Raw genomic sequence first — 10,805 nt, 5'->3', positions numbered from 1 at the left:
AACAACAACCCTTCTTATCAAAAACTTTAATCTGGCATAGAATCATAGAATCATAGAATAGTAGAGTTAGAAGAGAACTCATGGGCCATCCAGTCCAACCCCCCGCTAAGAATCTGGAAATCGCATTCAAAGCACCCCCGACAGATGGCCATCCAGCCTCTGCTTAAAAGCCTCCAAAGAAGGAGCCTCCACCACAGCCCGGGGGAGAGAGTTCCACTGTCGAACAGCCCTCACAGTGAGGAAGTTCTTCCTGATGTTCAGGTGGAATCTCCTTTCCTGTAGTTTGAAGCCATTGTTCCGCGTCCTAGTCTCCAGGGCAACAGAAAACAAGCTTGTTCCCTCCTCCCTATGACTTCTCCTCACATATTTGTACATGGCTATCATGTCTCCTCTCAGCCTTCTCTTTTCCATGCTAAACATGCCCAGCTCTCTAAGCCGCTCCTCATAGGGCTTGTTCTCCAGACCCTTAATCATTTTAGTTGCCCTCCTCTGGACACATTCCAGCTTGTCAACATCTCCCTTCAACTGTGGTGCCCAGAATTGGACACAGTATTCCAGGTGTGGTCTGACTAAGGCAGAATAGAGGGGGAGCATGACTTCCCTGGATCTAGACGCTATTCCCCTATTTATACAGGCCAGAATCCCGTTGGCTTTTTTAGCTGCCGCACCACATTGTTGGCTCATGTTTAACTTGTTGTCCACAACGACTCCAAGGTCTTTTTCGCACACACTGCTGTCAAGCCAGGTGTCCCCCATTCTGTATCTTTGATTTCCATTTTTTCTGCCGAAGTGAAGTATCTTGCATTTGTTGAACTTCATTTTGTTAGTTTCGGCCCATCTCTCTAGTCTGTCAAGATCGTTTTGAATTCTGCTCCTGTCTTCTGGAGTGTTAGCTATCCCTCCCAGTTTTGTGTCGTCTGCAAACTTGATGATCGTGCCTTCTAACCCTTCGTCTAAGTCATTAATAAAGATGTTGAACAGAACCGGGCCCAGGACGGAACCCTGCGGCACTCCACTTGTCACTTCTTTCCATGATGAAGACGACGCATTGGTGAGCACCCTTTGGGTTCGTTCGCTTAGCCAATTACAGATCCACCTAACCGTAGTTTTGTCTAGCCCACATTTTACTAGTTTGTTTGCCAGAAGGTCGTGGGGGACTTTGTCGAAGGCCTTACTGAAATCCAGGTAGGCTACATCCACAGCATTCCCTGTATCGACCCAACTCGTAACTCTATCGAAAAAAGAGATCAGATTAGTCTGGCATGACTTGTTTTTGGTAAATCCGTGTTGACTATTAGCAATGACCGCATTTGTTTCTAAGTGTTCGCAGACCACTTCCTTAATGATCTTTTCTAGAATCTTTCCTGGTATCGATGTGAGGCTGACCAGACGGTAATTGTTTGGGTCGTTCTTTTTTCCCTTCTTGAAGATAGGGACCACATTCGCCCTCCTCCAATCTGCTGGGACTTCTCCCGTTCTCCACGAACTCTCGAAGATAATTGCCAGTGGTTCTGAAATAACTTCCGCTAGTTCCTTCAATGGAACTAGCGGAAGAGTAGGTGTAGACTTCCAGGTAAATATCCTCCTTGACCTGTGACTAGCTGTATGAGGGCTTATTTTTAGCAGAGCACAATTCATCTACCAAAAAATTCTGCCACATCTAGTGCTTCTATACAGATAATCTTGAACCCGAGATAGCATCAGAGTGGAATGAAGAGCATTTTCTGTGGCAATTTTACATAACCTTTAGGGCATTAGTAGGAATTGTTATGCTTGTAAATGTTCTATGCTATTGGAATTTATGTTGTTGTCTTCTGATGAAGGAAGCTTGGGAGTGCACCTGGGACAGAATGATAAAACAAGTTTGCATTAATGAAAAATAATTTGTTGACTGTCAGGATCAACTGAAGCAGATGTTTACAGTGAGAGCCAAGGCTGAGTTTGTTAAAACTGGACAAATATCTGTAATGATGGTCATGTGCATTGCTTTTATGTTGCGTGGGCCAGTGCTATTTTGTTACTTGGATCAAGATATTTCTGGGATTGGATATGTTTCCAAAGATTTGTGATTACATCACAATGCATTATTCAATAGTATCATCTTCCTCAGAGGAATAAAAAGAATTTTGCTTCTAAGACTTTTTCAACAAATTCGTATTTTGAGATTTATTGAAATCTTTTCTATGCACATGCTTTTTATGCAGTCCACTTATTTTAAACCATTGTGCAATGTAATTCCTGACACCTGTCTGACTATGAAGTAGAGCAATTTGGCCGTGAAATGGAGACACATAAGAATAACAATGCTATTGATCATTATATTTCTGATTTCCATGCAAGCAAGAACCCCATTCGCACAGTGTGTAGTTACTTATTTAGGCAATCCTCATTGTCTGAGTATGATGGCCTTCCAAGTTCTTGGAAGATGCGCGTGTGTGAGTTATTTTAATGTGTGGAGGTCAGTGCACAACCGATCAATACACAGTCTTCATAGAGTGAGGGTCCCAACCAGTGGCATGGTTAACACGACGATGGTGGCTTCTCAATCTGTTGCAGTTTTCTTCTGCCTTCACAGCTATTGTACCATGTACCATGTTATCTTTCGCCTGATCCACCTTTGAGGTCTTTGGATTGTGCTCCATCTGGAACCTCCCCTGCAGCCCCCATGGAAGTGCATGACTTCAGTGGTTACACCCTCAGGTTCATTGGAACACGTAAGCCCTCTCACCATGACAAGGTGACAATCTATTGAGGGGGACACAGTGTGTAGCGTCCTGTTAGTAAGGCAGGCAGGTACAGTTTCAAATTCCTTAAATTATCTGGTAGAAATTAGGTGACATTCTTTTAATATGACTAAACAAAGAAATAAGAAGGGGTCAACATTTGAGAAGAAATATAATATAGGCTGTGTATACCTTATCTGGAATTCTGAAATACTCTGAAATCCAAAATTATCCTGGGGGTAACTACAATAAGGAGCCCCGGTGGCAAAGTGTGTTAAAGCACTGAGCTGCTGAACTTGCAGACCGAAAGGTCCCAGGTTCAAACCCCGGGAGCAGCATGAGCGGCCGCTGTTAGCTCCAGCTCTTGCCAACCTAGCAGTTTGAAAACATGCCAATGTGAGTAGATCAATAGGTACCGCTCTGGCGGGAAGGTAACGGCGCTCCATGCAGTTATGCCGGCAACATGACCTTGTAGTTCTCTTCGGCTTAGAAATGGAGATGAGCACCAACCCCCAGAGTCAGACATGACTGGACTTAATATCAGGGGAAACCTTTACCTTTTTAACTACAATAATCACATCTTTGTTTTCAGATAGCTTAGTGTACACACACTTCAATTTATGCACAACATTATTTAAAGTATTGTGTGAAATTGCCTTCAGGCAATGTGTATAAAATGTCTATGAAACGTAAGTGAATTCTACTTTGAGATTTGGGTCTTTTCTCCATGTTATCTCATTATGTACGAATACACAAATATAGACATTCCAAAATCCAAAACACTCCTAGCATTTTGGATAAGTAATAGTCAGCCTAACATTGCACTAATGTTAGTGTTGTTTCTATAGCAATCAATCAACACAGTCACCCCGTCCTTTCCTTTCTTAGATGTTACAAATACACCCTCTGTTAAATATTCAAAGGCATGACAACCACAAAGCATATTCCTTCCTCTGGGTGGCACATTTCCCCCCCTCCAATCCCATAGGCTGTCAAGATTGTTCCCTTGATCTCTGCCCTATGTTCTTCCAAATTAAATTTCAACTTTTTAACAAATCTTCTGGAGAGTGACAAGTCAGGGCCCGAGCTGTCTTTTAATACACAAAAGCATAAATAATGCCATCCATCAACTCTGTCACTCTGAGAGATGGATTACTCATTGTCTACATCCTGGAACGACATGGAAGGAAAATTTCGGGGGAAATGCCTTTTCCCTCTCTTGTTTTGGGTTTGTGGTCTGCTCCGTTCCCTCATTTTCCCCCCTCTTCATTTCTGTTTGATTCTGATTAATGGTGCTGTCAGGGTGGAATTCCACTTGCCCGGGTAATGAGTTAGGAATATATTCCCTGTCACAAACACACCAGATGTCAGGAGCAGAAGGGCCCGGGAATGCCATAAACAATATATAGTTTCTTCCCAGTCCCTTGACAGGCCAATATGCTACATAAGGTCTAATTTATGTAGACAAAATGCAGGCAAGGGGCTGCAGTGGTGGAAAACTAGGCCAGAAAACCAGGACTGTGATGTAGAAGAAGGGGAGAGGTGACGGGAGGCAGAATGCTGGGTGGAACACTAAACAGCATGGAGCACTCAAAATGAGAATGGGCCAGGACTGCTTCAGTTTCATTAACCTGAGCTTGAAATCATCAACAGAAGCTAAATAAAGTCAATGTGATTCTAGGCTACACCAATAGGAGCTTCTGGAATATTGTGTCCAGTTCTAAGCACTACCGTTTAGGAATGATATGGGCAAGCTGGGATGTGTCCAGAAAAGGGCAAGCAAAATGGTCAAAGGTTTGGGAACCAAGAACCATGCCTTAGGAGAAATGACTCCGTTCCCTTCCACACAGCTTTATGAAATCCACATTGAACTGGATTATATGGCAGTGTGGATTCAAATAACCCAAATCAGATATTTTGGATGATTTGTCTTGATATTCTGGGTTATATGGCTGTGTGAAAGGGCTCTGAGGGAGCTGGGAATATTTAGCTTGGGGAAAAAGGCTGAAAGAGACATGATAGCCATATTGAAATGTCTGCAAAGATATCATATTGAAGATGGAGCAAGCTTCCTTTCTGCAGCTCTAGAGATTCGAACAGCAAATTGCACCCAAACAATAGGAAAAAACATCCTGATGGAAAGAGCTCCTCTACAGTGGAATATACTACTTTAGAATGTGATGGAGCCTCCTTCTCTGGAGATTTTAGAACAGGGTTTGTAGCAACCTATACACCAGGGGTGTCAAATCCATTTTTAACATGGACCACATTAGCCATATAGTTGCCTTCAAAGGGTCATTTGTAATTGTAAGATTATATAAATGTAACTATGTTGCCCTGGCACTGAAAGTCTCACGGGACACACGGTGGGCCAGATTTGACCCGTGGGATTTCCATTTGACACATGTGCCATAACCAAAAAAATAAAAAGGAAGAAAACAAAGAGCTCAAGATCCAGCACACTATAGATGGGGTTTTCAGTAAAATAACAATAAATTTGTACAATGGGATTTGTGACTTTTTCATACTACAAAATTATAGCACTTCTTTCCCATTTTAACTGCCATACTTCCATTCAATGAAAAGCTGTGGTTTGCACTGGAACTCTCTGGCTGAGAATTTGAATGATGCTTCTAAATTACATTGGATGAAAATATGGCCACTAAGGTGAATAAAAATGCTATAAATCTGTAGTGTGAATGCCTCACCTCTAGGTGTGTAGAGATATTATGGATGTAAAGAATGCTTACAAATAAATAGATACTAATTCAATTGTTATATTTACACACTGCCTTCCATCTCACCAGGGCTCCTGAGGTGGTGCACAAAAGCTAGTTTTTATCGTGTCAGAAGCAACTTGAGAACATACTGCAAGTCACTTCTGCTGTGAGAGAATTGGCCATCTACAGAGACGTTGCCCAGGGGATGCCTGGAGGCTGACAGATAGGAGCTCACCCCATCTCGCGGATTCGAACCAGCAACCTTCAGGTCAGCACTCCAGTCAGCACACTCATTGCGCCAAGGCTAAAAACATTAAAACAACACTTAGATGAAAACTTTTTAAAGCTACTAAAATAATATTTTAGAGCTTCTGCAAAAAACTATACATATTGTTACAGAACAGTTTGCTCATTCTGCAGAGAGATATTTCAGAATTGGGGAGACTTTGGTGAAAAAATTGTTCACAAGTTGGTTTTTGTGTGCAACCTCCCTCCCAAATATATATATTTGCAGAGACAATAGTATCAATCTATCTAGAGATTATGGGGGTTGAACCTGAAGCCTTCTGCATTACTAGCATGTGATTTATCACTGAGCCACAACATTTTCCCATCAATGGCATTTCAGTGAAAAACATGTTCCATTAATCCAAAAAGCAACACATTTCTCTACACTGGCAATTGTAGAGATCGCTAGGGCATCATTGTTTTTCCTGATCATACATGAAGACACCATGGGCTGAGCGTGGGATGTTGAGTATACAAAGCACATAATCTACAGAGACATGAATGCATTTACACATTAAAGATTTTACCCATCCAGACATATTTCAACCAGCCAACCCTTGAAACATACTAACGGCAAGAGAGGCCCGCTAGGTACAAGCAATATAGTGTTTTCCATAAACATCCAGCTGCTGGCGGGCTTGCATCAACAATGCCTTTTCATCTAAATCATTAGCTTTTCTTTCCCTTGACACAGAATGTTCTCATTTAAAATTGGTTCATTCCTTCTCAGAAAGCCACTAATCAGAAACAGAGCCTACAAGGCTGAAATAAAGGAAATAAAATGATATATTACTGCAGCTTTCATTGTATGAGCCTGGGGCCTAGGCAGGTAAGTGTAGGAAGGGGGCTTTGTTTCGGTAACATTAGTTTTGCTTGTATTCCATTGATCAAAGGAACACATCACTAAGTATGTACACACAGAGAAAGACACCACACACCTCAACATTATGTTACAAAAATTGGGGTAGTCTGGACCCAATCAATACCTAAATCAAGGATTTCTATGCCCTGGGCCAGTGTTTCTCATCTAGTGGTACAAATACGATAAATACTGGCATAATGTAGGTGGAAAGTAAACATTTTGGCCATTAGAAATAATACCAGTACTCATAATAGAAATTTATTGTCTCTTCTTTGTGTTTTTTTGTACATAATTACTGGGGTTAAGGGTGCAGTGATTGCAGAAAAAAATGTAAATAAAATAACTATTTTTAACCCGAGAGAACACCTTTCTAGGAATCTCAAGGTCCGCTTCCACAACTCTGTTTCACATGTGCCTTATACACATAGTCTGAAGGTAATTATATACAAAATATTTTTCATAAATCTGTGCATCCACTGAACCATAGGAAAGCTAAGGAATCACTATATCAGTCACCCAAGTGGACAACTTTTGAGAATTTCAGAATTTCAGATAAGTGATACTGTATAATTTTATGTCATTAGGTTTTAGTGGATGATGTACCAAAAAGGAGTCAAATGAGTTCCCCAGAGGCCATCAAATGTTGTAATGGCACTTCTGGTGGGACTCCGTGAGATTCTGTTTCTGAAGTGCATGGGAACAGAGCCTGAAGACCTTTATCAGGTGTTGGGTGTCAATCAACTCCTGATAGAGAAATATGTGGTAAAGTGGAGGAAAGATAGGGGAAGACTATCATGTGGGATGACTGGCCATCTCTAAAGACAGGTGGGAACATTGTAAGATAGTTTCACGCCACTTTCTCCTCTTTCTCCTGCTTTACCCCCACCCGTCTGATGAGATCCTAAGAGTGTGTTTAGAAGATCGCTTTGGAGTTTTGCTAATCGGGTTTTATAATACATCTTACCTAGAAAGGGGGGGGGTGCCATTTGCTGCGGAAGAATATCTAAGATCGTATCTGAAAAACACTAATGTTGAAATTACTATGAAAACCTTACAGGCCTTCATAAATCCACTAACAATTCATCAACAAACATTGTAAACTCTGTGATCACAGTTTAGTAAAGTTACTTTTTAAAATTACATTTCCTAGGATCCTCTCACCATACTGCTTGGGTAGATACTGTGAGTTGAGCCCAAGAAAGAGTACCTACTGATTTCTGGCTATGTGCATTACCTACTTTCTACTAGGCTATTGTTTCTGAAAGTATAATCTTGTAGGCAGGAAAGTCTGTGAATAGAATTCTTAATAATTTTGAAACTTACAATCTTCAAATAACTCGGCGTGAACATTTATTAATGACACTGCAAATCCATGCGCTGATTTGTGACGTTTTTGCAGGAAGTAGTGCTTCTGAGTTCCTGTAAGCCCAAGGGTATGCACATGTATTTAAGAGAGTGTGTAAAGCAAGACCAAACAAATGACTCATGCTAACCTGCGCATCGATGGCAGAACATATTGCAAAGATCAACCCCATTCCAGCTTGTGTTCAATTTGGAAATGCCAAGGATTGTTTCATAGTCTTCTGCGATGTTCATTATAAAAGTCCCCAGATGGCAGATGGCTATTAGCTCACCATGACCTATATAAATGTCAAATGCAGAGCTATTGCCCCAGTGAAAATCTCAAAATAAATAACAACAGGAGGGATGCTATTCTTCTGTCACTGGGATTTAAGGCTTATGAACTTATGCTAATTTATCCCAAAGTCAGCTATGGAATGAATCTTGTCCTTTCAGGGGGGTACACTTAGCACCTGTTTGACAGTGAAGTCAAATATCATGTGCTTCACCTTCCTCCTTCTTTCCTCCTCCTCTTCCTCTTCCTCCTCCTCTTCTTTCTTCTCTCCCCCTCCTCGCTCCTGAATATACTTGCCAGCTTTCCCAAGAGGAAACAGCCACATATCTGACATTGCAGAGTATATGCTAGTTGGTATTGATTAGAACAGACCCAACAATACTGGTGTCAGCTCTCCCTGATGGAACATGGCAGCCTTTGTTTGCCAGTATTATACAGCACTCGTGTTAACAATGATTTCAAATAGTTTGTTGTTGCCATTATTGATTACTTGGACTGAAAAAAAAAATCTGAGAAAGGTTTTGGATTGTTAAGGACTCTGTGAGAGTGATGTGTCTTGACAAAAATCACTTCTTCCACGTGACGGCCAATATACTGACATCATTGTTTTAGATTGCCTTGAATTATATCATATGTAAAACCTATGGTAGAACAAAACAAAGCAGTAAAAAAAAAGATGGTAGAACTTCTCCTTCTCCCATCATCGGAGGTCGCAACGACCATCCCAACGAGACTTACTTTATGTACCGGGTCCTAGAGAAGTGCACTTGGAAAGGACTAGATGCAGAGCTTTTTCTATTTCTGCCCCTGCCTTATGGAATGCCTTGCCGCCCTATATGAGAGCCATGCGTGAGTTAGGGCCTTTTACCCTAGCACTCAAGACCTGGCTCTTTACTCGAGCTTCTAATCTATGTTAATTTTATCAATATTTGTATGTATGTATTTTTATCCTTTACAATTTTATCTTGTAAATCGCCTAGAGCATCTTGGATGGAGGGCGATTAATAAGTAATTAAATGATGATGATGATGATGATATATGTGTATATTTGCAACATTCTTCAGGAAGTTCATGATTGTAAATAGGACCATCTCACTCCTCCCATTTTTATCGTCACAGAAACAAAAGGTAAGCTAGGATGAAAATACGCTACAAATATTATTATGTCTGGCAGCTGCTGGAAAATGACTTGGCAATCCTGTGTAAAAATCCAGCATACCCAGTCCTTAGGAAGGATACAAACCAGGAGGTGGCTGCTTACCAAAAAGATCTGGAGGAAAACTATCAGGAGCAGTTTTCACCATGTGGCTAAACAGCAGAAGGCCCTCCTGGACACTCTGACAGGATGTATAGCCCAGCGCTGGGCAAAGAAGAGACAACAGGAAGGTGAAGAAGCAGAAGAGCCTTCCTCCAAGCTTGCAGAGCTAGAGCCCAGTTTTGTGCTCCCTTGAGACTCAGTGATGGTCCGGCTCCCAATAGAACAGATCAACCCAGGCCAAAAAGAAGTTGTGGACTGGCATGGACCATCCAAAGACTGGCCAGACAACCAGACCACGAGGCACATTACCATATTTTCTGAAACCTCTGGGAAAGGGGCTTCTATGTCACCAGTGGGAGCAAGTTTGTGGGCAACTTCTTTATTTATCCAGGTGATCCCATGCTGTTCCATGCCCATTTCATTGCCCTCTGTGTCCCCTGAGATACCTCTCTCTCCTTGTGTGACATCATCAGCACTGGACGGCTGGGTACCGATGTCAGGAAGACCGTTTTACTCCTGAAGATGCGACTGTGATATATACATCCTTGCAATGGATGGAGATGCACTGAGAATGATCTATAGTTATATCTCCTATGACTGTGTCTTGAAGGGGTAACATGCCTCTTTTAGTGCATAGGAATAACTATGTTTTTAATGTTCATAATTTTATTATTAATTTTGTTGATTGTGTTGTACTTTGTGTTTTATATTGATTTGAGGTGTTACTGTTTGTTCTATTTTATGTATTTTATTGTATTGTACTTTTTATTGGGGCCCCTGGTGGCACAGTGTGTTAAAGCACTGAGCTGCTGAACTTGCGGACCAAAAGGTGCCAGGTTCAAATCCTGGGAGTGGAATGAGCACCCACTGTTAGTCCCAGCTCCTGCCAACCTAGCAGTTCGAAAACATGCCAATGTGAGTAGATCAATAGGTACCGCTCCAGCAGGAAGGTAACAGTGCTCCATGCAGTCATGCTGGCCACACGTCCTTGGAGGTGTCTACGGACAATGCCGGCTCTTCAGCTTAGAAATGGAGATGAGCACCAACCCCCAGAGTTGGACACAACTGGACTTAACATCAGGGGGAAACCTTTACCTTTTACTACTTTTTATTATAATTTATGTTGTAAACTTCCCCGAGCCCCTTTGGGAGAGGGGCGGGATATAAATAAACATCATCATCATCATCATCATCATCATCATCATCATCATCATCTTATTATTGATATATCCTACCATTTATTACACTTACATTCCAGAATATTTCACCAAGGAATGAAAATGTAAATGGTTGATTGGTTGCTACTTTGTCTCACTGA

General features: G+C 41.5%; 1 pseudogene; it reads left to right on the top strand.

Annotated features, from left to right (window-relative positions):
* Window positions 1-9,367: 9,367 nt before the first annotated feature.
* On the top strand, window positions 9,368-10,296 carry LOC134293504 (tRNA-splicing endonuclease subunit Sen34-like; annotated as a pseudogene).
* Window positions 10,297-10,805: the final 509 nt, after the last annotated feature.

The sequence above is a fragment of the Anolis carolinensis genome, unplaced genomic scaffold (assembly GCF_035594765.1).
Source record: "Anolis carolinensis isolate JA03-04 unplaced genomic scaffold, rAnoCar3.1.pri scaffold_8, whole genome shotgun sequence".
In the NCBI taxonomy this organism is placed as follows: domain Eukaryota; kingdom Metazoa; phylum Chordata; class Lepidosauria; order Squamata; family Dactyloidae; genus Anolis; species Anolis carolinensis.
This window is presented reverse-complemented; position numbering and strand designations above follow the sequence as displayed.